This window comes from Aquarana catesbeiana, linkage group LG04 (assembly GCF_042186555.1).
Source record: "Aquarana catesbeiana isolate 2022-GZ linkage group LG04, ASM4218655v1, whole genome shotgun sequence".
Lineage (NCBI taxonomy): Eukaryota > Metazoa > Chordata > Amphibia > Anura > Ranidae > Aquarana > Aquarana catesbeiana.
In genome coordinates, this window is record NC_133327.1 from 371,118,808 (window position 1) to 371,146,140 (window position 27,333).

Here is a 27,333-nt window from a genome sequence, read left to right on the forward strand (position 1 = left end):
AACATCCCTTGTAATTGAAAAAAACATGACAGGACCTCTTAAATATGAGCTCTGGGGTCAAAAAGACCTCAGATCTCATATTTACTCTAAAATGCAATACAAACGTAAATAAATAAATAAATAAATGTTGTCATTTAAAAAAATACAAAAAATAAATAAATTGCCCTTTAAGAGCTATGGGCGGAAGTGACGTTTTGATGTTGCTTCTGCCCTGCAATGATATGGAGATGGGTGGGGGCCACCTTCCCCTAACTCGTCTCCATATCAGACTAGGGTAAACATCCGCCACTGCCAACAGCTCCGGTAAGAGGCAGAGGGCACCGTAGTCCTCTCCAGCTGCTGATAAAAGTGATCTCCCCGCGAATCTGCCGCAGAGACCACTTTCATCTGAAAGTAGACCGCCCGCTGAAGAAGAGGATACCGGGGTTATGGCAGCTAGCTGCTGCCATAACAACGATACTCCTCTCCAAAAGGCCGACGTATAACGATGGTGGGTGGTCCGGAAGTGGGTAATTTAAATAATTAATTCATTCTAATATTATGCATATAAATAATTCAGATTTCTTTTCAGCAAACAATCAAAAAAGACATTGCTTATCTATTCTATATCCAAAACTAAAACAAAAAAAATGTTGCTTTTATCTAAAGTGCAGATTGAAAGTGTTCTTGTTTGTGGCTTCCAGCATCTATTTTTGGAAATAATCTGTCTAAACAGCACTTGGGTATAATTTCTGGAACATTATAGCTGTCACAAATGTCAGGAAGAAGTCTTTCAGGAGCACTTAAAGTTGTAATAAACCTTTACATAAGCCCACTGAAGTGACTAGACAATTTTCCTCCAGAACCTTCTAAAGAAAATAGATCAGATGTTATTTCTTAGCTTCCAGGAGGCAAGGGCAGGGATCTGATGTCACACACTTGGCACAGGGCAGAGAGCTGAGTGTAATCTGACACCTGGGTGGAGGGAATAGACACACCCTCCTCTACACAGTCTTGTAGCACATCTGAGGCTGGCAATTACCTTCTGTGTGCTACAGGCAGGGTGGAGCAGGCTGTCACCATGGATTGCCTGGCGTTGAGGAAAGCTGTCATATGTGATCCATGCAGATGGCAGAAGGAGACTGCAGCCAGGATCCACACAAGGTGTTGCAGATTGAGGCAAGAACCCTTTATTTTAGAATACCTTTATAGGAATGTTTGACCATTCTTCCAGAAGCGCATTTGTGAGGTACTGATGTTGGACAGTGTTGCCAGAATGCCAAAATTTACAAACGGCACCAATTTTTTACTGACCCAAAAAAAAAACCATGAAATTTACTGGCAGATCCGCATTCCTTACTGACACTGCAAAAAAGTACCTAAAATGATTGTTTTTAGTGTTAAACAGTACAAATATCAATATATGAACTATAAACACATAGCTAGTGCTATTAGCAATGTGTTTAGGTTAACCACTTCAATACCCGCGTATAGTCATATGACGGCCGCAGATGGGATCTCCCATCCTGGGTGGCCGTCATATGACATCCTGGGCTTCCCGGCCGTCTAGGGGGCGCGTGCGCGCCCGCCGCGTTGCTCGGGACTCGGTGCGTGTGCCCGGCGGCCGCGATGTCCGCCGGGCACCCGCAATTGCCCGTTAACCGAGCAGGACCGTGGATCTGTGTGTGTAAACACACAGATCCACGTCCTGTCAGGTGAGAGGAGACCGATCTGTGTTCCCAGTACAGAGGAACACCGATCGGTCTCCTCCCCTTGTGAGTCCCCACCCCCTACAGTTAGAATCACTCCCTAGGAAACACATTTAACCCCTCGTGTCCCCCTAGTGGTTAACCCCCTTCACTGCCTGTCACATTTATAAGGTAATCAATGCAATTTTATAGCATTGATTGCTGTATAAATGTGAATGGTCCCAAAAATGTGTCAAAAGTGTCCGATGTGTCCGCCATAATGTCGCAGTCATGAAAAAAATCGCAGATAGCCGACATTACTAGTAAAAAAAAATAAATACATTTTTTTTAAAAATGCCATCCTGTATTTTGTAGACGCTATAACTTTTGCGCAAACCAATCAATATATGCTTATTGCGATTTTTTTTACCAAAAATATGTAGAAGAATACGTGTCGGCCTAAACTGAAGAAAACATTTTTTTTTTTTTAAATTGGGATATTTATTATAGCAAAAAGTATAAAATATTGTGTTTTTTTCAAAATTGTCGCTCTTCTTTTGTTTATAGCGCAAAAAATAAAAAACGCAGAGGTGATCAAATACCACCAAAAGAAAGCTCTATTTGTGGGGAAAAAAAGGACGTCAATTTTGTTTGGGTACAGCATCGCATGACCGCGCAATTGTCGTTTAAAATGTGACAGCGCTGAAAACTAAAAATTGGTCTGGAAAGGAAGGGGGTGAAAATGCCCTGTATTGAACCGGTTAAACAAAAGTCAAAAAACATACTTCTCAATTTACATGAAGGTCAGGATACTATAACCCAGCCAGCACTCTCCCTTACCATCCTGCATCAGAGTCTGCAGCATGGTGACCAGAGACCACCTTCCGCATAGTGAATACACTAAGCGGTAAGGGGGGGATTACTAATATGGGGGGAACCTTTATATTAGTGCCCCCTTACATTATTGTATTCACTCCCCCCTTACATCAGTGACCCCTCTCAGACTGGCCTGGTGGCGCTCTCACTGACCTCCTCTCAGGTACACCGTGCAGGGCTCAGTCAGATGGCTCCAGCTTGGTGGCTCTGGTTTTATTCTATAGTCTCCTCTCCACAGTCCACACATGCCTGTCTCTTCCCCTAATCAACATCCCGGCGGCGCTCCCACTCTTGACTCCTTTCTAGGATCCCCCTCAGAGACAGCAGACATGATAAAAGACAAGAGATGATCAGAGGCTGTGGACATGATACAGGAGGTGGACAGAGGCTGCGAACATACTACAGGAGGTGGACAGGGGCTGCGGGCATGATAGTGTCCTCTTCACCCCCTCACAGTAGCCTCCTCCTCTGTCCACCATCATATTACTTCTCCAATTCATCGGTGTGCTGTGTCCTCCTCCTGTGCCCCTTTCACCTCTCCACAGGTCAGGGCAGCACAGTGCTGCCCTGACCTGTGGAGAGGTGAAAGGGGCACAGAAGGAGGACACAGCACAATGATGATGTGGACTGGAGAAGTAATATGATGGTGGACAGAGCACATCAGTCTCTGTCCCCTGCATGGCACGGCTTCAGCCTCCCGGCTCCCAGTAATGTCCTCCTCTCACTCTGTCCCCTTTTTGCTATGATATCCACCACAGTTTCACTATCCTCCTCCTCACCGCCATCCCTGCTCGGCTCCTCCGCCTATGACGAGTGCACTGCAGGAGTCACTGGCCATCGTGTTCTCTCTCTATCGAAAAATGGCACCGGGCGGCGCAATTATGTTACTGCGCATGCACCGCCCGGCCGAGCGTATACGAGCTTTCCCTAGCCCGCCCGGCTTTGGAACAGCGCATGCGCAGCTGCATGGTCGGCTCGCAGCCATCTTTTTTAGGGGCACCGGTGCCCGTAACAGACTTTAATAGACAGCCCGAAAAAGGGGTTACATTTACGGGCTGCCTGTAAATCTACAGGCGATTGGCAACACTGGCTCACAGTCTCCGCTCTAATTCATCCCAAAGGTGTTCTGTCGGGTAGAGGTCAGGACTCTGTGCAGGCCAGTCAAGTTCCTCCACCCCAAACTCGCTCATCCATGTCTTTATGGATCTTGCTTTGTGCACTGGTCCAAATCATTTGATGGAGGAGGGATTATGGTTTGGGGTTGTTTTTCAGGGGTTGGGCTTGGCCCCTTAGTTCCAGTGAAGGGAACTCTTAGGGTGTAAGCATACCAACACATTTTGGACAATTTCATGCTCCCAACTTTGTGAAAACAGTTTGAGGATGGACCCTTTCTGTTCCAACATGACTGTGCATCAGTGCACAAAGCAAGGTCCATAAAGACATGGATGAGTGAGTTTGGGGTGGAGAAACTTGACTGGCCTGCACAGAGTCCTGACCTCAACCCAATAGAACGTCTTTTGGATAATTAGAGCTGAGACTGCGAGCCAGGCCTTCTCGTCCAACATCAGTTCCTGACCTCACAAAAGCGCTTCTGGAAGAATGGTCAAAAATTCCCATAGACACATTCGTAAACCTTGTGGACAGCCTTCCTAGAAGAGTTGAAACTGTTATAGCTGCAAAGGATGGGCCAACTCAATATTGAACCCTACGGACCAAGACTGGGCCATTAAAGTTCATGTGCGTTAGACCTGTGCAATTTGTTTCGTTCTGAATTCCTTTTTTGACAAAATATTCAAATTAACCACTTCAGCCCCGGAAGGTTTTACCCCCTTCCTGACCAGAGCACTTTTTACAATTCGGCACTGCGTCGCTTTAACTGCTAATTGCGCGGTCATGCAATGCTGTACCCAAACGAAATTTGCGTCCTTTTCTTCCCACAAATAGAGCTTTCTTTTGATGGTATTTGATCACTTCTGCCGTTTTTATTTTTTGCGCTATACACGGAAAAAGACCGAAAATTTTGAAAAAAAATGATATTTTCTACTTTTTGTTCTAAAAAAAATCCAATAAACTCAATTTTAGTCATACATTTAGGCCAAAATGTATTCGGCCACATGTCTTTGGTAGAAAAAATGTCAATAAGTGTATATTTATTGGTTTGCGCAAAAGTTATAGCGCCTACAAACTAGGGAACATTTTCTGGAATTTACACAGCCTTTAATTTATGACTGCCTATGTCGTTTCTTGAGGTGCTAAAATGGCAGGGCAGTACAAACCCCCCCCAAATGACCCCATTTTGGAAAGTAGACACCCCAAGGAATTTGCTGAGAGGCATGTTGAGCCCATTGAATATTCATTTTTTTTGTCCCAAGTGATTGAATAATGACAAAAAAAAAAAAAAAATTACAAAAAGTTGTCACTAAATGATATATTGCTCACACAGGCCATGGGCATATGTGGAATTGCACCCCAAAATACATTTAGCTGCTTCTCCTGAGTATGGGGATACCACATGTGTGGGACTTTTTGGGAGCCTAGCCGCGTACGGGGCCCCGAAAACCAATCACTGCCTTCAGGATTTCTAAGGGCGTACATTTTTGATTTTACTCCTCACTACCTATCACAGTTTTGAAGGCCATAAAATGCCCAGATGGCATCAAACCCCCCCAAATGACCCCATTTTGGAAAGTAGACACCCCAAGCTATTTGCTTTGAGGCATGTTGAGTCCATGGAATGTTTTATATTTTGACACAAGTTGCGGGAACGTGACAAATTTTTTTTTTTTTTTTTGCACAAAGTTGTCACTAAATGATATATTGCTCACACAGGCCATGGGCATATGTGGAATTGCACCCCAAAATACATTTAGCTGCTTCTCCTGAGTACGGGGATACCACATGTGTGGGACTTTTTGGGAGCCTAGCCGCGTACGGGACCCCGAAAACCAATCACCGCCTTCAGGATTTCTAAGGGCGTACATTTTTGATTTTACTCCTCACTACCTATCACAGTTTCGGAGGCCATGGAATGCCCAGGTGGCACAAACCCCCCCCAAATGACCCCATTTTGGAAAGTAGACACCCCAAGCTATTTGCTGAGAGGCATGGTGAGTATTTTGCAGCTCTCATTTGTTTTTGAAAATAAAGAAAGACGAGAAAAAAACATTTTTTTTTTCTTTTTTCAATTTTCAAAACTTTGTGACAAAAAGTGAGGTCTGCAAAATACTCACTATACCTCTCATCAAATAGCTTGGGGTGTCTACTTTCCAAAATGGGGTCATTTGGGGGGGGTTTTTGCCACCTGGGCATTCCATGGCCTCCGAGACTGTGATAGGCAGTGAAGAGTGAAATCAAAAATTTACGGCCTTAGGAAGCCTGAAGGCGGTGCTTGGTTTTCGGGGTCCCGTACGCGGCTAGGCTCCCAAAAAGTCTCACACATGTGGTATCCCTGTACTCAGGAGAAGCAACAGAATGTATTTTGGGGTGTAATTTCACATATTCCCATGGCATGTTTGAGCAATATATCATTTAGTGACAACTTTGCGCAAAAAAAAATAAAAAAAATAAAAAATTGTCTCTTTCCCGCAACTTGTGTCACAATATAAAATATTCCATGGACTTGACATGCCTCTCAGCAAATAGCTTGGGGTGTCTACTTTCCAAAATGGGGTCATTTGGGGGGGGTTTTGAACTGTCCTGGCATTTTATGCACAACATCTAGAAGCTTATGTCACACATCACACACTCTTCTAACCACTTGAAGACAAAGCCCTTTCTGACACTTTTTGATTACATAAAAAAATAATTTTTTTTTGCAAGAAAATTACTTTGAACCCCCAAACATTATATATTTTTTTAAAGCAAATGCCCTACAGATTAAAATGGTGGGTGTTTCATTTTTTTTTTTCACACAGTATTTGCGCAGCGATTTTTCAAACGCATTTTTTGGGGAAAAAACACACTTTTTTAAATTTTAATGCACTAAAACACACTATATTGCCCAAATGTTTGATGAAATAAAAAAGATGATCTTAGGCCGAGTACATGGATACCAAACATGACATGCTTTAAAATTGCGCACAAACGTACAGTGGCGACAAACTAAATACATTTTTAAAAGCCTTTAAAAGCCTTTACAGGTTACCACTTTAGATTTACAGAGGAAGTCTACTGCTAAAATTACTGCCCTCGATCTGACGTTCGCGGTGATACCTCACATGCATGGTGCAATTGCTGTTTACATTTGATGCCAGACCGACGCTTGCGTTCGCCTTAGCGCGAGAGCAGGGGGGACAGGGGTGCTTTTTTTTTTTTTTTTTTTTTTCTTTATTATTATTATTTTTTTATCTTATTTTTAAACTGTTCCTTTCATTTTTTTTTTTTTTAAATCATTTTTATTGTTATCTCAGGGAATGTAAATATCCCCTATCATAGCAATAGGTAGTGACAGGTACTCTTTTTTGCAAAAATTGGGGTCTATTAGACCCTAGATTTCTCCTCTGCCCTCAAAGCATCTGACCACACCAAGATCGGTGTGATAAAATGCTTTCCCAATTTCCCAATGGCGCTGTTTACATCCGGCGAAATCTAAGTCATAAAATGCTCGTAGCTTCCGGTTTCTTAGGCCATAGAGATGTTTGGAGCCACTCTGGTCTCTGATCAGCTCTATGGTCAGCTGGCTGAATCACCGGCTGCATTCTCAGGTTCCCTGTTGAGACAGGAGAGCCAGAGAAAAACACGGAAGACGTTGGGGGGGGGCATTCCCTCCCACTGCTTGTAAAAGCAGTCTAGAGGCTAATTAGCTGCTAGGATTGCTTTTACATGAAAGCCAATCGCTGGCTGAAAAGAATGATACCAAGATGATACCTAAACCTGCAGGCATCATTCTGGTATAACCACTCAAAGTCGTGAATGGCGTACCTGAAGACAAAAAAATGGTTAACAATAAAGCACAGTAAACGGTAAGGTATAAAAAATTGCATATCTGAAAAGCAAACATGATAAAACATAACAACAATAAAACATTGCAGAATAGAATACAGTAAAAAAGAGCAGAACAATAGAGAGAGAATAGAGAGAGAGAACAATAAAACGACAACTATTTTTTTTTTATTTTATATTTTTGTTTGTGTTTTTTTTTTTTTTTTACACTTTTTTTTGTAACTAACTTTTATAACTGTAACCGGTTCCAGGTTCGGGTCTCTCAAAATGCGATGGCATCTTGGGAGACCCTGTGAAAGTGTGCCTAGTCTGTGCAATGCTGTACCCTACGCTAATACTCAACTAGTGAATGGTAGCGTTCAAAACATTCACCAATGCAAAGACCAGGATTGTCAGGACAGGAGGGACAATAATAGAGGGTGTCACGCCTATATCCGCGCTTGCTGCAGACACGACATCTTTTTTGGGGGGGTTCGTTGGGTAGGGGTACTCGGGAGGACATAAAGAAAATGCCTCTCATGCAGCCGACTGCATTTGGTTGGGGATGTGAATGGGGGAAGTACAGGTGCTGCAGAAGCGGTGGGTTCCCAATTAGGATTGGCGAATGCAGCAGGAAGGGCACTATGGACACGACGGGCCTGTGTTTGTCTTCTTGGTGGCAGCAGGACACTACTTGTGCTTGCCACCTCACCAGCTTGAACTGCATTTATGGGACTCGCCATGTCACCAAGTGTTACTGCAGTGCTGGTTTGACTACGACCGGGGTGTACTAGGCTGCTGGTGCTTGCCAGTTCACCAAAACGCTACCAAAAAAACTGTTAGCGATCGCAGGGACCAGGCCTGACTCTGCGAACGCTACAGTTATGCGTTTAGTGTTTTGTAAGTGTCAGTGATCGATCGATACTGCACTTGGGTGGGCTGGGCTGGGCTGGGCCGGGCGGAGGGGCAAAACGCAGGTGCTAGCAGGTATCTGGGCTGATCCCGCTAACACTGCGTTTGTGGGAACCCTAAACTGCTGGGGATGCTAGTATAGATCTGATCAGATCAGATATTGATCCGATCAGATACTATACCACTAAGGGAGGTGTACGGTGCGTGCGTGGGTGTTAGCGGTACTGGCGCTAACCTGACGCTGCCTGGGGCTGGTGCTTGCCAGTTCACCAAAACGCTACCAAGAAAACTGTTAGCGATCGCAGGGATCAGGCCTGACTCTGTGAACGCTGCAGTTATGCGTTTAGTGTTTTGTAAGTGACAGTGATCGATCGATACTGCACTTGGGCTGGGCCGGGCGGAGGGGAAGAACGCAGGTGCTAGCGGGTATCTGGGCTGATCCCGCTAACACTGCGTTTTTGGGAACCCTAAACTGCTGGGGACACTAGTATAGATCTGATCGGATCAGATATTGATCCGTACAGATACTATACCACTAAGGGAGGCGTATGCTGCGTGCGTGGGTGTTAGCGGTACTGGCGCTAATCTGACACTGCCTGGGGCGACGCATATCACCGCCGGGCGATCAGGGGGCTAAACCTTTATTAGGTAATAAACGGCGGGTCCCCTGACACTATAAAAAATAAACGAACTAACCAGCGTCACCCGTAACGGTTATACGGTGATCAGTGGTGAAAGGGTTAACTAGGGGGCAATCAAGGGGTTAAAACATTTATTAGGTAGTATATGGGGGTCCCTGTCACTATAAAACGCTGACGGCGAACCTAAATATTTACGTTTCTAACTAGCGTCACCAGCGACACTAATACAGCGATCAGAAAAATGATCGCTTAGTGACACTGGTGACAGGGGGTGATCAAGGGGTTAAAACTTTATTAGGGGGGGTTAGGGGGGTATCGTAGACCTAAAGGGGGGTAATATTCACTGCCCTAACACTGTAACTGTCACAAACTGACACCAATACAGTAATCAGAAAAAAAAAAAAAAAAAAATACTGCTTGGTGTCAGTTTGTGACGGGGGGGGGGTGATTGGGGGGGGATCGGGGGGCGATCGGGGGGGGATCGGGGGTGTAAAGTATGCCTGGCATGTTCTACTGTGTGTGTTTGTGTTGTGTGCACTTACATGTCTTCTCTCCTCGGCGCTGGGACGGAAACTGGCAAGCCAAGGAGAGATGACATCACATCCTCTGCCTGTGTGAAACTACACACAGGCAGGGGAGGATTCCGATTGGCTGGGAGCGATCGCGAGGGGGGGCCACGATCGGATGGTCTCCCCCTCGCCTCCCGACGCTCCCAGTCAAATGCCGACCGCCGCTGGCACCGGGGGGGGGTCCGATCGGACCCCCCGCCCGCGGGAGGCAGATCACGTACAGGTACGTGATTCTGCCTGCCCGTGCCATTCTGCCGACGTATATATACGTTAGGCGGTCGGCAAGTGGTTAACGAAGACTCGTTTAACACATTTTTCCAAAAACGAAAATTAAAAAATTCGGAAATTAGAAAATCGGAAAATATGAACGAAAATCCAAAAATTCGAAAACCCAAAAATGTAAAAATCCGAAATATTAACTAACTAATAATAATAATAATAATAACTATTACTAACTATTAAATTATAGGTATTGGAATTTCCTTTCAAATTTGGCTGTTAGTGTACATAACGAATTTTAATTTATCCGAAGTAACGAATGCCGCATCTAAACAAATGGAACGTAACAAATTAATAATAGTAAAGAATAATAATAATTAAAACATTTTATTATTATTATTTATTATTATTACTTTGTTACGTTACGTTCGTTTAGATGCGGCATTCGTTATTTCGGATAATTCATAACTTCGGATAAATTGGTATTTGTTACATTCACCAATAGTCAAATTTGAAAGGAAATTCCAATACCTATCATTTATTAGTTATTTCAGATTTTCTTTCTTATTTTCAAATTTCTGAATTTTCTAATTTCGTATTTTTCCGAATTATCGAAATAACGAATACCGCATCAAAACGAATGGAACATAACGAATTAAAATTTTTCCGAAATTACAAATTTATTCAAATTACCGTATTTATCGGCGCATGACAAGCGCCGGCGTATAACACGCACCCCAAGTTTAGGAGGGAATTTTAAGGAAAAAACTTTTAGGAGGGATGTTTGAGGGAAATAAACTTACATTTAAATGCCCATCAATGCAGCCTTATCAGTGTCCATCTGCAGCCTTGTCAGTGTCAGTGTAGCCTTGTCAGTGTCCATCTGCAGCCTTGTCAGTGTCATTGAAGCCTTCTCAGTGCTGCCTTGTCAGTGCAGCCTTGCCCCAGTGCAGCCTTGCAGCCATGTCAGTGCAGCCTTGTTAGTGCAGCCTTCCCCAGTGTCCATTGCAGCCTTGCCCCAGTGCAGCCTTGTCAGTGCAGCCTTGCCCCAGTGTAGCCTTGTAGCCTTGCCCCGGTGCAGCCTTGCAGCCATGTCAGTGCAGCCTTGTTAGTGCAGCCTTCCCCAGTGTCCATTGCAGCCTTGCCCCAGTGCAGCCTTGTCAGTGCAGCCTTGCCCTAGTGTAGCCTTGCAGCCTCCCCCCGGTGCAGCCTTGCCCTAGTGCAGCCTTGCAGCCTTGCCCCAGTGCAGCCTTGCAGCCTTGCCCCAGTGCAGCCTTGCAGCCTTGCCCCAGTGCAGCCTTGCACAGATTTAAATATGGCGCTGCGGAGGGACTCGGCGGAGCAGAGTGAGCGCCGCCACGATCGCAGGGTCTGGGCGGAGCCAAGATACACATAGCCGAGTGTACTCGGCTCTTCTTGGCTCCGCTCACAGTCACGCCCAGTCCCGCCCTATGATGACATAACACAGGTCCAATGGCGAGACTGAGCGTGACTGTGAGCGAAGCCAAGAAGAGCCGAGTACACTCGGCTATGTGTATCTCGGCGCGATCGCTCCGCTCCGGTTACAATCAGCGGAGATTGGCGGGGGATGATCAGCGTATAACACGCACCCACGATTTTCCCCTGATTTTAAGGGGAAAAAAGTGCGTGTTATACGCTGATAAATACGGTAATTTAAGTGAATTGCAATCATAATGAATGACCTGAAAAACGAAAAAACAAACGAAAGAAAACGAACACATTTTTCAGCAGTGCACATGTCTAATGTGCGTGTAAAAGCAGGTGTCCCAATACTTTTGGTAATATAGTGTATATGTCTGGAGAAAACATAATCTGTGTAAGGACTTATGGCTACATCCCTATGTATTAGGAGTAGCTTGTGAATGAATTCAAAATAAAATGTAAGCCCTATTTTACCATGTTATTAATATAATATTATTAATATCCCTGCTTGTTTCAGAATCAAATGAAAAAACATCATCATCAACAGTGGCCACACAAAGGGTAAGGGGAGATGTTGACACAGGAAAGAAGCAGCAGGGAAGGGAGTTGTGACTATGACCCTGAATCTGTTAGTGCTGGAGAAGGGTACTTTAGTTGGTAAGTATGTGATGGTGTGCAGGTTAGCTGTGCATACCTGCACTGTATGGCCAGAGCCCATATGTGATGTTGATTATTTTATATCTAAGATCTGTAATTATCCTTTTACATAACATATGGAGAGGGGAATTTCCTCAGCACTTTTACTACTTTCATGGCAACCAATCAGCTTCTAGCTTTCATTTTTAAAACCGATTGGTTACTAACCAAAGCTTTTCCAGATTTCATCTGCCCCAGTTTTTGTCTCCCCCTCCTTTGCTTTTTTGTTTTGTGGGTTGGCCTTTTAAGTATGAAATAATAAAAAAGGGTGCAAATAGACATAAAGTCGCCCAATAAACATGAATATATAATGTATTATAATAACAAGTGGACCATAAACTTAGTGTCAACAAAGTCCAGCAAAATTAAAAATTTATGGATAAAAAACAAATTGGTGATTCAAATCTTCTATATGTGCTTTCTCCAACACCATGCCTCCGAAATTGCAGTGTGCTTTAAATCTTGAAGAAACGAGTGCTTCACCCAAGGTGACATATAAATGTGCTCATCAGATATCTTTGGCAACAGAATGACCACCAAGCATGTAATAAAGGGGATCCTTCCTCCTTTGGCTAGAGTCTTACAAAGGTTAAACAGACTTCAATCCAGTCATGAATGGTAAATGGTAAATTCCATGGCCTTTTAAGTAGTTTGAATTAATCTTGAAAGGCCTGGTCTAGTTTTTCCTGTGTTTAATTGCTAAAGTGTGTACAACAATGTTTCTTTAAAGCAGAGAAGAAGGTGCTTCTAAGTGCAGTAATAAAACACTTTAATGACAAGGAAGGGTTAAAAACACTAATGAGATGGAAGTGAAAAACGGAAATATCAATTAATCCATAACGTCCAGCAGGATGCCTCCTGGGAGTAAGGCAGCTACAGGTGGAAGTTCCAGCCGACCAGCGGTGGTAAATACCGTCTCTCTGATCCAAGATGGAGGGCTGTGCTGCCAGGACCAGTATGGAATCCAGGCAACCGGAAGCGACGTCCGAGTGGGCGGTACATGTTTCGGAGCATGCCCAGTCGCTCCTTTTTCTTGGTTTGAAGAAGGAGCGACTGGGCATGCTCCAAAACATGTACCGCCCACTCTGACGTCACTTCCGGTTGCCTGTATTCCATGCTGGTCTTGGCAGCACAGCCCTCCATCTTGGATCAGAAAGACTGTATTTACCACTGCTGGTTGGTGGAAGATCCACCTGCAGCTGTCTTACTCCCAGGAGGCATCCCGCTGGATGTTATGGATTCATTGATATACCTGCTTTTCACTTCCATCTTGTTAGTGTTTTTAACTCTTCCTTGTCATTAAAGTTTTTTATTACTGCATTTAGAAGTGCCTTCTTATCTGCTTTGTTTTTACTATAGAGTGTGCTTCCCTCTTCTGAAGTGCTGCTGTGGTGCACTGATCACATCTCAAGAGCCAGTCATGTACTGTTTGTTAAAGTCTCCTTGTTATCTAGAGCGCCCTATTCTTCACATTCCTAGAACAATGTTTCTTTAACCACTTGCTGCCTGCCCACAGTACATTTACTGCAGGTGGACGGCACAGCCAGGCACTGCAACGTACCCATACGTCACGGTGTACTTCCTGGTTTTCACCCTCTGCTGACCTGTACTGTAATTGGAGACAGCGCAAGTTTGTCAGCAGGTTACAGCCAATCATTATGGCAATATATCTGCTGATCGGCTGCGGCCAATCACAGAACAGATCTCTGTGTTTGTAAATGCAGACTCTGGTTGGATTTCTCCTGGCCATTCAGAAATGAAATCAAGGGAAGAAACCCAGCCAGATCAGTGAGTACAAACAGCACACATTTGCATACACTTGTTAGACACACAACTAACCCCTTGATTACCCTCCTGATGACCCCTGTCACCAAGCCAGTACCATTAGTACAGTATTAGTGTACAGTGTTATCACTGATCACAGTATTATTGTTACTAGTAATGTCAGTGTCAGGCAATGTCCCTCCCAGCCAGTGTTAGTGTCAGATTGTCTGCCACACTATCACAATCACACTATAGGTCGCTGATCACCGCCATTACTAGGATAATGTCGGTACGGATCAGTATCTTGATCACTACCAGAACTATACTAGTTTCCCCAAAAGTATAGTGCCCCAAACACGCAGTGTGAGTAGAATCAGCCCCTGATCACGGCCAGCACATTTTGCCCTAAATGTAGGAAGATTTGATTTTTTAAAATTTTTTTTACATGAACGTTTTATTGTAAATATTTGAATAGTACATAGGTACATATAACTGTATGAGCCCAATATAGTCACACAGGTAGGTAACAACAGAACAGAAATATAACATTTCTAAACTCCTCTAAGTATCAAGCATATTTTCCATTGGGGTAATGATGCTTAGCTCATACCCTAGGAGAGGGAGGGAAGAACTAGGTAATACAAACAAAAAGAACAATACAAAAAGAATGGGGAAGATGGAAGAGTGAGCCTTAGTAATCCTGGCCTATAGAGGAACATATTTCTCCATGACTCTTGTCAGAACTTATTGGGCTAAAAGACGAAATGCAGGGGTAAGATGCCACGGAGCTGATGTTAATAAACTGTGCTTAGCAAGTGGCTCCAATTCCTCCAGTTGCCCCTGTCTGTGTCCCCCAGTGGCAGGAAAAAATTACGTGGGTCCCCTTACTCACCGAGGATAGGACAAACGAAGAAAAAAAAAAGTGATGGGTGAAAATGAGGGAGCACATGTTGGGGAAAGGGGGAAGGGAGGAAGAGGATAAGAATGTGTTGAGGAGAGGGGGTGAGGGCATCACCAACTACCCTCTCCAGCTTCCAGTGGTCAGAACATTAAAGTAAAATTTTTTTTAATTTTTTTTAATTTTTTTTTTTATTTTCTGTCTTTTTTCGTTTATATAATAAGAAATAAGAAACCCAGTGGAGATCAAATACCACCAAAAGAAAGTTCTGTTTGTGTGAAAAAAAGATATACATTTAATTTGTGTACAGTGTTGCATGACTGAGCAATTGCCAGTTAAAGTAGCACAGTGCCGAATAACAAAAAATGCCCTGGTCATGAAGGGGGTATAACCATCCGGTGGTTAAAACTCAAAAGAATTGGTTCTACCACTGTGCAGCCTGGCTTTGGTGATTCAAGCCAAAGCCAGAGCCATGAAGAGAAGGCTTAATTAAGGTGAAACTATGTACACAATGTCTTGGCAGAGCTGACCAGCTTGGGTGAAGTTTGGGAAAACACACTGAAAATGTGAAGGCTCCAGTGGGGAAGTAACATGCAATGCGCTGTAGCTAAGCCCAATTTAAGACAAAAGATGTTTATATATAATTGAATTTACTGTGCTTGCCAAGGTAAACTAATGAAGCTTGCTGCCCCCTACGAATCTGGCATACACTAAAACACACTAGGAATACATTTGCAGTTCAGTTAAAAGGAAACGGAGAGATCTTGGAAACAGAACGTTCATTTGAAGTTCTTCAGAAAAATAAGAGCAGTGTTTTTCAACATTGTTATATAACTGTGTCCATACCTACGGGGGTACAGAAGGAACAGTTGAGGCCATGGGGCCCAGGCACTATTTTTAACAACTGTGTGTTAATATGACTTTTTCTGCAAATTATTGCAACATTTAATGATCCCAAGCAGTTGTATTTCCCTATTGGGCTTATTTTGGAAATTTCCCTTATGAATTTAACAAGTCTGAATACTACCATTCAGATTTGGATTTTGTTATTTGCACATACAGTACCTTGTAATTTAATATGCATTAGGGTCGTTGATTAGAATCCCAACCATGACAACCTGCCTGGAGTTTGCATGTTTTTCCTGTGCCTGTGTGCGTTTTCTACGGGTAATTCGGTTTCCTCCCACACACCAAAGACATACTGGTAGGTTAATTGGCTCCTGTCTAAATTGGCCCTAGTATGTGTATGTATGAATGTGAGTTAGGGGCCAAGATTGAAAGCTCTTTGAGGGCAGGGATTGATGTGAATGTACAATATACTGTATATGTAAAGCGCTGTGTACATTGATGGTGCTATACAAGAATAAGTAAATATATTTTTTTCTATATATCCATATCATATATTAGAAACATTGTCCTATTATAAAAATTAACTGAAAGAGAAAAAGATTCTTGAAAGATACAAAGAAGCGCTGTTTAATATATTTTTGCAGCACAACTTTGTATCATTGCATAAGATTAGTGTTGTGCTATGGACTAGGGAAAGTGAGGAAAAAAGCTGGATTTGTATCTTTGCTCTGTTTGCCCATTGTCCACAATAGCACAGATAGCAATTTCTGTAACATACAGTGCCTTGCAAAAGTATTCACCCCCTTGGCTTTTTACCTTTTTCTTACATTACAGCCTTTAGTTCAATGTTTTTTTTAATCTGAATTATATGTGATGGATCAGAACACAATAGTCTTAGTTGGTGAAGTAAAATTATAAAAATATATACATGAAACGATTTTTCAGAAATAAAAAAACTGATAATTGGCATGTGCATATGTATTCACCTCCTTTGTTATGAAGCCCATAAAAAGCTCTGGTGCATCCAATTACCTTCAGAAGTCACATAATTAGTGAAATTATGTCTACCTGTGTGCAATCTAAGTGTCACATGATCTGTCATTACATATACACACCCTTTTGAAAGGCCCCAGAGGCTGCAACACCTAAGCAAGAGGCACCACTAACCAAACACTGCCATGAAGACCAAGGAGCTCTCCAAACAAGTAAGGGACAATGTTGTTGAGAAGTACAAGTCAGGGTTAGGTTATAAAAAAATATCCAAATCTTTGATGATCCCTAGGAGCACCATCAAATCTATCATAACCAAATAGAAAGAACATGGCACAACAGCAAACCTGCCAAGAGACTGCTGCACACCAAAACTCATGGACCAGGCAAGGAGGGCATTAATGAGAGAGGCAGCACAGAGACCTAAGGTAACCCTGGAGGAGCTGCAGAGTTCCACAGCAGAGACTGGAGTATCTGTATATAGGACGACAATTAGCCGTACACTCCATACAGTTGGGCTTTATGGCAGAGTGGCCAGAAGAAAGCCATTACTTTCAGCAAAAAAACAAATGGCATGTTTTGAGTTTGCGAAAAGGAATGTGGGAGACTCCCAAAATGTATGGAGGAAGGTGCTCTGGTCTGATGAGACTAAAATTGAACTTTTTGGTCATCAAAGAAAACGCTATGTCTGGCGCAAACCCAACACATCACCCAAAGAACACCATCCCCACAGTGAAACATCATACTGTGGGGATGTTTTTCACTAGTCGGGACTGGGAAACTGGTCAGGGTTGAGGGAAAGATGGATGGTGCTAAATACAGGGATATTCTTGAGCAAAACCTGTACCACTCTGTGTGTGATTTAAGGCTAGAACGGAGGTTCACCTTCCAGCAGGACAATGACCCCAAACACACTGCTAAAGCAACACTTGAGTGGTCAGACTGTGGTTAAAGATTGCTGTTCACAAGCGCAAACCATCCAACTTGAAGGAGCTGGAGCAGTTTTGCAAGGAGGAATGGGCAAAAATACCAGTGGTAAGATGTGGCAAGCTCATAGAGACTTATCCAAAGCGACTTGGAGCTCTGATAGCCGCAAAAGGTGGCTCTACAAAGTATTGACTTTGGGGGGGGTGAATAGTTATGCACATTGACTTTTTCTGTTATTTTGTCCGATTTGTTTGCTTCACAATAAAAAAAAAAAAAAAAAAACATCTTTAAAGTTGTGGGCATGTTCTGTAAATTAAATGATGCAAATCCTCAAACAATCCATGTTAATTCCAGGTTGTGCGGTAACAAAACACGAAAAATGCCAAGGTGGGTGAATACTTTTGCAAGGCACTGTACATCAGATACCAAGGATAACATATACATTTCATAAAGTGGTTCGACATGCTTCTGCCAGGGTCAGAGCCAGAACTCTCCATCAGTAATGAAGTAATGGCCCTAGGCAGGAGGCACTGATTGAAGATAGCAACATAACTGAGTACCCTTCATGAGCATATAAACTTAATCCAAGGTATCTGGTAGCAATCAAGTGGCTTTGGAACAAAATATATCAATTGAAATGATCACTTGTTATATGAATATATATATATATATATATATATATATATATATATATATATATATATATATACACACATATACATACATGTACATACATGTATACTGCAAGTATTTTAGTCAATTTCTTTACAGTTTCATAGCTGATGTTTTGCTGGAAGAAATATGTAGCATCCTGCCCTAGTTAGGCTCTGCTGTACTCAGTGGAGCAGCGATCCGTTTTCTATCTATAGGTTTCCCTAAGCTTCTAGAAATAGGAGTAGCAGGGACAGCCGCTGAAGTTATGAATATTTATATACTTTCAGCCGGTCCTTTCAATCTTCGGAAGGTGGCAACCAGAAGGTGGCTGTTGAGAAGATAAATGTTTGGGAGGCCTATGAGGCCTATTCAGCATGGTCATTCTCCTGGGGCTTGTATTTGTATTGAAAAAATTGATCAGTTTGGATATCAGCTTGGATATTATACAAACAAATAAATAATGCCATAGGCATACCACTGTGTGTTGTGCATTATATTGTCCTTAATACACTTATAACAAACATATTCATTCCACATACTTTAAGAAAAGAAAATATAGACCCAAACACAATGGTGAACTCTTTACTGTGCACATGCTTGCTTGATCAAACAAAAGTGCTCCAAAAACGTGATGTACCACACTCCCCCCTTATAGGTAACAACTCCCCAGAGATATCTTGACCCTCTATCTTATTCGGGTCAAATTGTACTCAGTTACATGGACCTTCTTTGAAGCAGCCTGTTTACTGAAGAGCGATTTACTAGGTCCCGGCATGTGCCTGGCTGAGGACCTGGAAGAACTTGGACTGAAAGAGATTTGCTGGAGGACACTACCTAAGGGAGCTGGGCTGGAGAAGGATCCCTTTATCACTGCAGTGTCACATGGAAGCTGATTGGTGACAGCTGTCCTTGGACATTGTGAGTAGGATCTTTGCCTAGGACTCCAGGTGTGCATGTGCTTCGGGGGTTAAGCCAGAGGTTGCTGTAAGGACTGGTACTGCTCATACAGAGTCTTAGATTAGCTGACTATCCACTCTACCTCCAACAAAGGCTACTGCTAAAGGATTTGTGTTTGGGAATTAGTCCTCCTGTACCTGTTTTGTGTTATGCCCTGTACACACAGTCGGATTTTCTGACGGAAAATGTGTGATAGGACCTTGTTGTCGGAAATTCTGACCGTGTGTAGGCTCCATCACACATTTTACATCAGAATTTCCGACACACAAAGTTTGAGAGCTTGCTATAAAATTTTACAACAACAAAATCTGTTGTCGGAAATTCCAATCGTGTGTACACAAATCTAACGCACAAAGTGCCACGCATGCTCAGAATAAAGACGAAAGCTATTGCCCGTTTATAGTCCCAACGTACGTGTTTTAGGTCACCGCGTTCAGAACGATCGGATTTTCCAACAACTTTGTGTGACCGTGTGCATGCAAGACAAGTTTGAGCCAACATCCGTCGTAAAAAATCCATGGATTTTGTTGTCGGAATGTCCGATCAATGTCCAACCGTGTGTACAGGGCATTTGTCTCTCCTGGCTGAGCACTGCAATAAATGTACAAAAAGACATTCCCTGGACTGAGCCTGTGTTTGTTGGTGTGCTTGGAACTGGTGCCTGGGCTTGGCAGCCTCTGTGCAATGAAAACAAAACATTTTTTCCCTTAGACTACTATAATAGCCAAACGGGAAACTCTGAAATGAGAATACACGTTTGCATGTTAAAGATAGATTTGAAGGTTGCTCAGTGGAGAAGAACTGAAATTGAAATTTAAATGTATCACCACAACATGGCGTTGTGGATACAGATGGGTATGAGTGTGCTAATGTCCTAAATATATTGCAAAATGTATTCAAAAGAAGGAAACATGGACTTTAGAGGCACATCTGTAGTGTTGAAATACAAAATGTACTTTTAATCTTTAAAATTCAGATTATTGACATGACACCTTAAAAATAAAACACAGTGTTTGGTCTAAACGACGCTCACACCACCTAACACAACCAACTATTATTACAGTGGAACATATTGATCAATAATGATTCAAAATGAGATGATGTCAAATGGAAGGAGCAGCTGGTTGGTAGGAGAGACGTAGTGAAGAAAACTATACATGTTTTGCGCCCTTAAGCACTTCTTCAGGAGCTTGCAGTCTAATATATACATGAAATCAATAAAAATAATTAAAAAACAAAGACAGTTGAATAATGTATCAGAACTGAGAATGTAACAATCATTTAATAATAGTGTAGACAAAAACTAACATGTCATGGAGTCTGCCCCTAGGGGTAGGGATGAGGTGCAGACTCCTTGACATGTCAGTTTTTGTCTACACTATTATTAAATGATTGTTACATTATCAGTAATGTATCATTATCTGATATATTATTTGGCTGTCTTTGTTTGTTTTTTAATGATTTTTTATTGTTTTTGTGTATATATTAGACTGCAAGCTCCTGAAGAAGCACTTATGGGTGCGTACCATGTATAGTTTTCATCTCTACGTCTCTACCACCAACTAGCTGCTCCTTCCATTTGACATCATCTCATTTTGAATCATTATTGATCGAACTGTTCCATTGTGGTAATAGTTGGTTGTGTTAGGTGTTGTGAGCGTTATTTAGACCAAACATCATGTTTTGTTTTTAACATGTCAATAATGTGAATTTTAAAGATGAATAAAAGTTTATTTTGTATTTCAACACTACAGATGTGCCTCTAAAGTCCATGTTTCCTTCTTTTGAATACATTTTGCAGTAGAGAAGAGTGTCACATTATAATTATTCCTCTAGACCAGTGGTTCTCAACCTTTCTGGTGCCGTGACCCCTTGATAAAATTTCCAAGTTGTGGGGACCCCTAACAGTAAAATTATTTTCGTAGCGTGAGTTGTCAGCACCCAAGACAAGACAAGTAATTTGCGCCTCTAACCCACGGACATTTAGCGCTCCCTGAGTCCATTCCACTCGTACAGTATTAAAACCCCTTATGATACATTTTAGGATGTACCACTCTTTCTCTTTGTTCTCCTTTCTTTCCCTTTTATCTCTCTCTATCCTAATTTCTTGTTTTTTTCCCCCCTATCCCCCTCTCTAGCCATCTTTCTCGTTCTTTCTCTCCCTTTTTCTTTGTTCCTCCCCCTCTTTTCCTCTCCCTTCCATGTATTCTCTATTTTTATTCCTTCTCTTACTCCTTGGTGGGGTGTGGGGGGGGAATGGGATGAGTGGCAGTGCTGGGGGGAGTTCTGATCAGCCAACTTAGGTGCTCTTGATGAAGGTCATCTGCTGTTCTGAGAACTGTAGTTGGGACCTTTAATGGCAACTGTAATCACAGGCAGTGTTACCCATTGTGTCTCCGACTTTGTGGTGTCTCATAACAGTGACACCTATGCCGAAATCAGGAGATAGGGTCTCCTCCAGCCCCTCCCACTTCACATTCCTCACCAGTCAGCTGACCTCTAGTCTCTGCCCCCAGCCATGCCCAATGAATGGGTGGCTGCGAAGAGGCTGCGGGCTCCAGGAACAGCCCAGCTGGGCGGCAGCAAAAAGGCTGGGAGAGCGGTGTGGGCTTCAGAAACAGCCCAGGATTCGGTGACCCCTGGCAAATCATCATTCAACCCCCGAGGGGGTCCCGACCCCCAGGTTGAGAACCACTGCTCTAGACAATGAGTCAGCTATAGTGATGAAAATAAGAATATGGGCTTTGTGCGATAGATAGATAGATAGATAGATAGATAGATAGATAGATAGATAGATAGATAGATAGATAGATAGATAGATAGATAGATAGATAGATGCCAATTTTTTTAAATGGTGGACATTAAGATTATGGCTGCAAGTGGCTGCTAAGGGGTCCCAAAAAAATTTGTTTGCTAATGCTAATGTCTAAAAGACTGCTTGCTGTAAAGTTATGCAGATTGAACATTTGGCCTTCCTTTGACACCATATTGTTAAAATGTTATGTATATTCTGAATTCAAGTGGTTGTAAACCGCAGTCATGAAATCTGAACAAAGCACATATATCTGTAGAGTTTACTTCTCTCTCTCCAAAGCTCTGAGTGATATTTCTCTCTGGTGCTTTGTTCCTCTGTTATCAGCATGTGTCACTTCTCCCGACACCAGGGATAAAATGGTGATGGGGAGGAGAGCTCAGCACACAGCTTGTCTATTCACAACACAGCTCTGCATTGTTTCTTCTTAGTGTGAAGGGGTGTGTCCCTTTCCTCCAATCAGCAATCACACACTGTACAAGAGCTATAACTGCAGCTCCCCACCACCTTGTCTGTGCTATTGAAAGATGCAGAAGGATTTTCAGCACTTCAAAGGGATGTAGAAAAGAGAAGAATGCAGATAAATAATTAACAACTATGTAGGAGGATTTGTTTTATCTTTGTGTCTCATTGAGGCTATTCACTTCATTGGGTATATGAAAGAGTTAACAACAACTTTAAAGTGAAGCTCCACCCCAAAGGAGAAGTTCCACTTTAAGAACTCCACCCCCGCCACATTTGGCATGTAATTTTTTTGGGGGGAGGAGGGCGGGTACTCAGTTTTGACAGGTACCTGCTACCACTTCTGCTCCGATCACCTAGGTGAAGTTCTCCTCTCACCCCCTCCCTCCCTGCAGTCCTCTGGGACACGTAACAGGTCCCAGAAGACTGGCAGACCATTTAAGAGGCGCAGAGCGACTCGTGCATGCGCAGTGTGCTCCCGGCTGTAAAGCCGCAAACTGTCACAGCCGGGTGCCCACAGTTGAAATACTGGCAGCAAGGAGAGGAGAGGGAGAGAAGCAACGGTTCAGGTGACCTGGGACAGGTGAGTGTGTGTTTATTAGGATTCAGCAGCTACAAAAAGTGTAGCTGCTGTCTCTTAATAAACACAAAAACTACTGAAGCTCCGCTTTAGCTTTGCCCTAAATGGATCATGGCAAACCTGTAAGTTGATTTTCAAAATGTTGAAAATATGATACAGACCTTTTGACAGCTAGATCAACACAATGAGATGGAATATATGGATTAACCACTGTGCTGCTCTGGGTATACGTAGTGAAGGGCTTTAATCAAGCCCATGGCCGCAGTAGCAGCAATGAGCGTGTATTTGTTAATTTCATACATGCATTTTCATTTCATGTAAAAGTGATCTGGACAGCAACAGAGCTGCCTGGTCACTTCTACAGTGCTGGCGTTGATGTGCTCCCTCACTCCGGCAGACTCTTACCCCCATGGTTCCTGGCTCTCCTGCTCTTGGGCCAAACCATGATCCTCTCTGCTGTCAATAAAGCTGGACATGCTCAGCTCTGACGGCCTAGGAAAACAGCTAATCAAGCATGATCTGTGCTTGATTACCTGCGGTGGAGAACTGGGAAGACATGGGGTTAAATAGATCCCTGATGTCTCCATAAAGAGGACCTGTCACATGCTCAATGTTATTGCTTTGTGGAATTGTTAGCCCCATTGTGATAGCAATGAGGCTAAATGAAAAAAAAAAAAAGTTATAACAAAAATGTAATTAAAAAATAAATTTAACCTCATCGCCCTGCACACACTCGCAAATACAAATGTGCACACAGGGTGCGCATATATATGTAAACAGGAATTTTATAAACAGTATAGCCATGAATGTCAGAATGAGAGCAATGATTTTAGGGCAAATCATTTACAGTTTACTTTAATTTTAGTTTACTTTTAATTTACAGTTTAGTTTAAATTAAAAGCATCTAAAGTGTTGCTTATTGATAATTTTGGGTACCATAAATGTTTTGTCATTTTGCGGGTGCACGTTGTTTTGAGGCTTGACATATTTGGTATCCATTTACACTACACTACCTGATCTTTTATTATGTACAAAAAATTGAGGACTGAATTGTGCTTGTATACACAGCCGCTTGCTGTGGAGGCAATCATTCGTGCTCTCTCCCGGGCTGGCTCTCTGCGTTTATAAGACACAGAGAGTGCGGCTCAGCCCGGCCCCCCTATCCTGCCTCACTGCCTGTGATTGACAGCAGTGGGAGCCAATGGCTCCTTCTGCTGCATCTCAGCCAATCAGGAGGGAGAGACCCGGGAGAGCCTCGGGTCTCACGCACATCGCTGGATCGAGATCGGGCTTAGGTAAGTATTGGGGGGGGGGGGGCTGAGGGGGAGGTGCACACTGAAGGTTTTTTTACCTTCATGTATAGAAAAATCTTCAGTCTTTATAACTACTTTAATAAACAGTGCAAATATCATGCAACATAAAAAATTGCAATTACTAAACACAATTGCCTCTGCTTTCAGAAAATATATATTATTCTGGGGGCTTTAAGTAACTTTATATCCAAAATACAGTTTTTAATATGTGTGCAAAGAATGAAAATTGCTCTAAAGATTAAAGAGCTATTAAACTGGATAGCATCAAAGTTTGGGGTTGCTCATGGGGCTTGATTTTAAAATACAGGTCATTTATAAAATTAGTGTCTTAAAATATCACAAGCTTTAATATTATACTAGAAAATTGTTTATAAGTTATATGTTTGGGATATAAGCGTAATATCTTAGAGCCCCTTAAGGCCCCTTTCACATGGAACAGATTCTGTTCCGATCAGCAGGGGATCAGCTCTCAGATCCCCTGCTGATGGGAGCACAGCGGACAGACGACACATTCGTGTCCATTCAGTTTTTGAAAAGCCGTCATGGACAGAGCCTGTTCTGCTCTATGGGCAGCTTTTTTTTAGCTGACCCAATTGGATAGGTAGGTGTAAACAGACACAAATCAATTTGCAGTCAACTGTCCATAGGAGGAATGAATCTTCGGATAAGGTCCACCTAAAAAACTGACAGGCAGACCTGATCAGAATGACCATGGAAAAGGAGCCTTATCATTAATTAGTAATGTAACATTTGTTCATTGTTTCACGTTTATATTTATGTGAGGGCCTAATGTGCAGTAGATTTCCTCTAAAGCTGGACCTTTTTGAAAAGTGGATTTTTTTTTATTTAATGAGTGAAATTACATAAAATCTTGACTTTTACTTTTTACAGTTTACTAAGGCAGCCCTTGGAGGAGTTTTTTTTTTTCATTCAACCGGTGACTTGATTCTCCCATTAACACAATCGATGTGGATGAGGGAATCCTCTCTGCTTGAGCTATTGTATTCTGACAGTCGGGAAACGTATCTGTCCTCAGAATATACTGATCAGCACTCCACCGCTGACAGGGTGGTTGTACGGAAGTCGATCGGAAGATCCCCGGTCTCTGCTAAACCAGCCGAATATTGATCCGTGCATGTCCAGCTTAAATTGTGTATATTATAATGAAGAAAAACAAGCACAATCTTGCTTGTTGTTCTACTAATAAAATATTTAAATGTATAATTTATTAGGATGCGCTGATCAGTTGTTTGTTTATCCACAAGACAAAAAGCAAAATAATATATTTTTTTAAATTATTTTTAAAACAATGTTTTTTAAAGAACAGTATGTATTTTGTGGTTAAATTAGATGGCTGAGTAATGCAAAGGGGCTATGCAAGGTAGCTCAAATAAATTTATGTTGAAATAATTGACATCTCAGATAGTGGAAATAAATCTAAGCTTCATGTAACTGCTTCTGATCTTGGCCAGAGCCTCCTGTTAGCAATTTGGATTGCATCACATACGAAGTTATAAGAACACATAATCCCAGCCTCCCTGTGGAACGTGATTTTGTTTGTGTGTAGAAGATGTTTGAACTTTGAAGAGCTGGAAATCTGACAGCTAAACAATTAGCAAATCTGTCATTTGCTAGCAGTGTGGCGTACAGAGTGAACTTTAGAGAGCTAGTCTGGGTTCTAATACTTTTTTGTGGCCTTTGAATGATTTGTTTGCCTCAAAATCCTGTTTTAATAAAATAGTTTAAATGAAACTCTTGGAAATAAATTCCAGGGCCTAAATTGTATTCCATATGTATGTCTTATCTTACTATAATAGCTGAAAGCATCCTCTCACGTAACACCATTGCTTTTCTGACATTTTGGTAATGGCAGTCACACCACAGGAGAAAATGGCAGCTGGAGTTCTGCTTCATCAGTCACTTTCCCTCTGACTGTGTCTAGACAACAAATCACAGCAGCCCACTAATAATGAGGTCATGCCTGTGTTCTCCATTTCTGTAAGTGTGTTTGTTTATTGTTGGCTTGTCAGTGGCTGATTGTTTAAAGCATATTTCCAGTCGAAAGAAGCCAATCATTTTGGTCCCTCCTGCACTGGCCAGATTTCAATCCATCTATGGTCAGCTTAAAGTGGATGTAAACCCGAATTTTTTTTTTTTATGTCATAATATAGAGTATAAGATTTCCTCATTTGAGCCCAGTCTTGCCACAAAGAGTTAATCCATCTCTGAGCAATCCTCTTTTATTGTTCAGTGAGATAAATCTTGACAAACAGAGAAAAACTTTGTCAAATACTCCCCCTTGCTGTGAGTGACAGGTGATTTACATCTCGTGCACCAGCCTAAGACACAAGCATTATTTTTTAATTCCCTCCCATTCCTTTCTTCTGCTGCTCTGCCAGGATTGGATGTTCCACACCTCAGCATAATTGGGTATGCTGAAGTCATGTGGTTACTTTCCTGTCTTTTCACTGGATGGTAGAGATCATAGCAGAAGTTCAGTGTAAGAAATACACAGGAGAAAAATGCATGTTGTGTAAATAAAAAAGTGCAGCGCTAACCTATAAACATAAGTAAATATTAATGTGAATACACTTGTGAATAAGTGAAATAAAATTACAAAACAAGTAAAACAAACAATGTGGTTGGTATAATGAACTATAGTGGAATATGAGACAGCAAAGGGCCACAGTCCATGAAATATGAGGTGAGTGGAGGTTTTCTCCAAGAGTGGGGTACCATAAACCCCGGGGGGGATTGGGTAGACACTCGAATGGTAAGGCGACCACAGATGGTGAAGCACGTAAATCTTCAAATGGAAAGGAGTTAGATACCCTTACCAGATCCGTAGGACGCACCTGCCGTATAGCAGTACGTCAGTAGAGCATAGGGGATGATCTCCCGAGATAACCGAACGAAAGTTGTCCTGTGGGTCACGGACACCAGCGAAGAGTAGCCGTCTTGGACAGGAGTTGAGGCACTGTCGCGCACACCCTTCAGCATCACAGCGGGATGGTCAAACAGGAACAATCCGGAGTAGTATCATGGAGGAAGAAAAAAAGGCACTCCACATGGTGTAGGTCAAAATTTTTTTTATTGGATAAAATCCAAATAGGCTAAAAGTGATCACAGGCAAATAAAAATGGCAATGTGGGAAGCTGGAGACGCCTACGCGTTTCGACTACAC

General features: G+C 42.4%; 1 protein-coding gene across 1 annotated transcript in view; it reads right to left on the reverse strand.

Moving 5' to 3' along the window:
• SLC22A16 (solute carrier family 22 member 16) overlaps positions 1–27,333 on the reverse strand; it is a 123,787-nt gene that overhangs the window by 24,704 nt on the left and 71,750 nt on the right. The window lies entirely within an intron of this gene.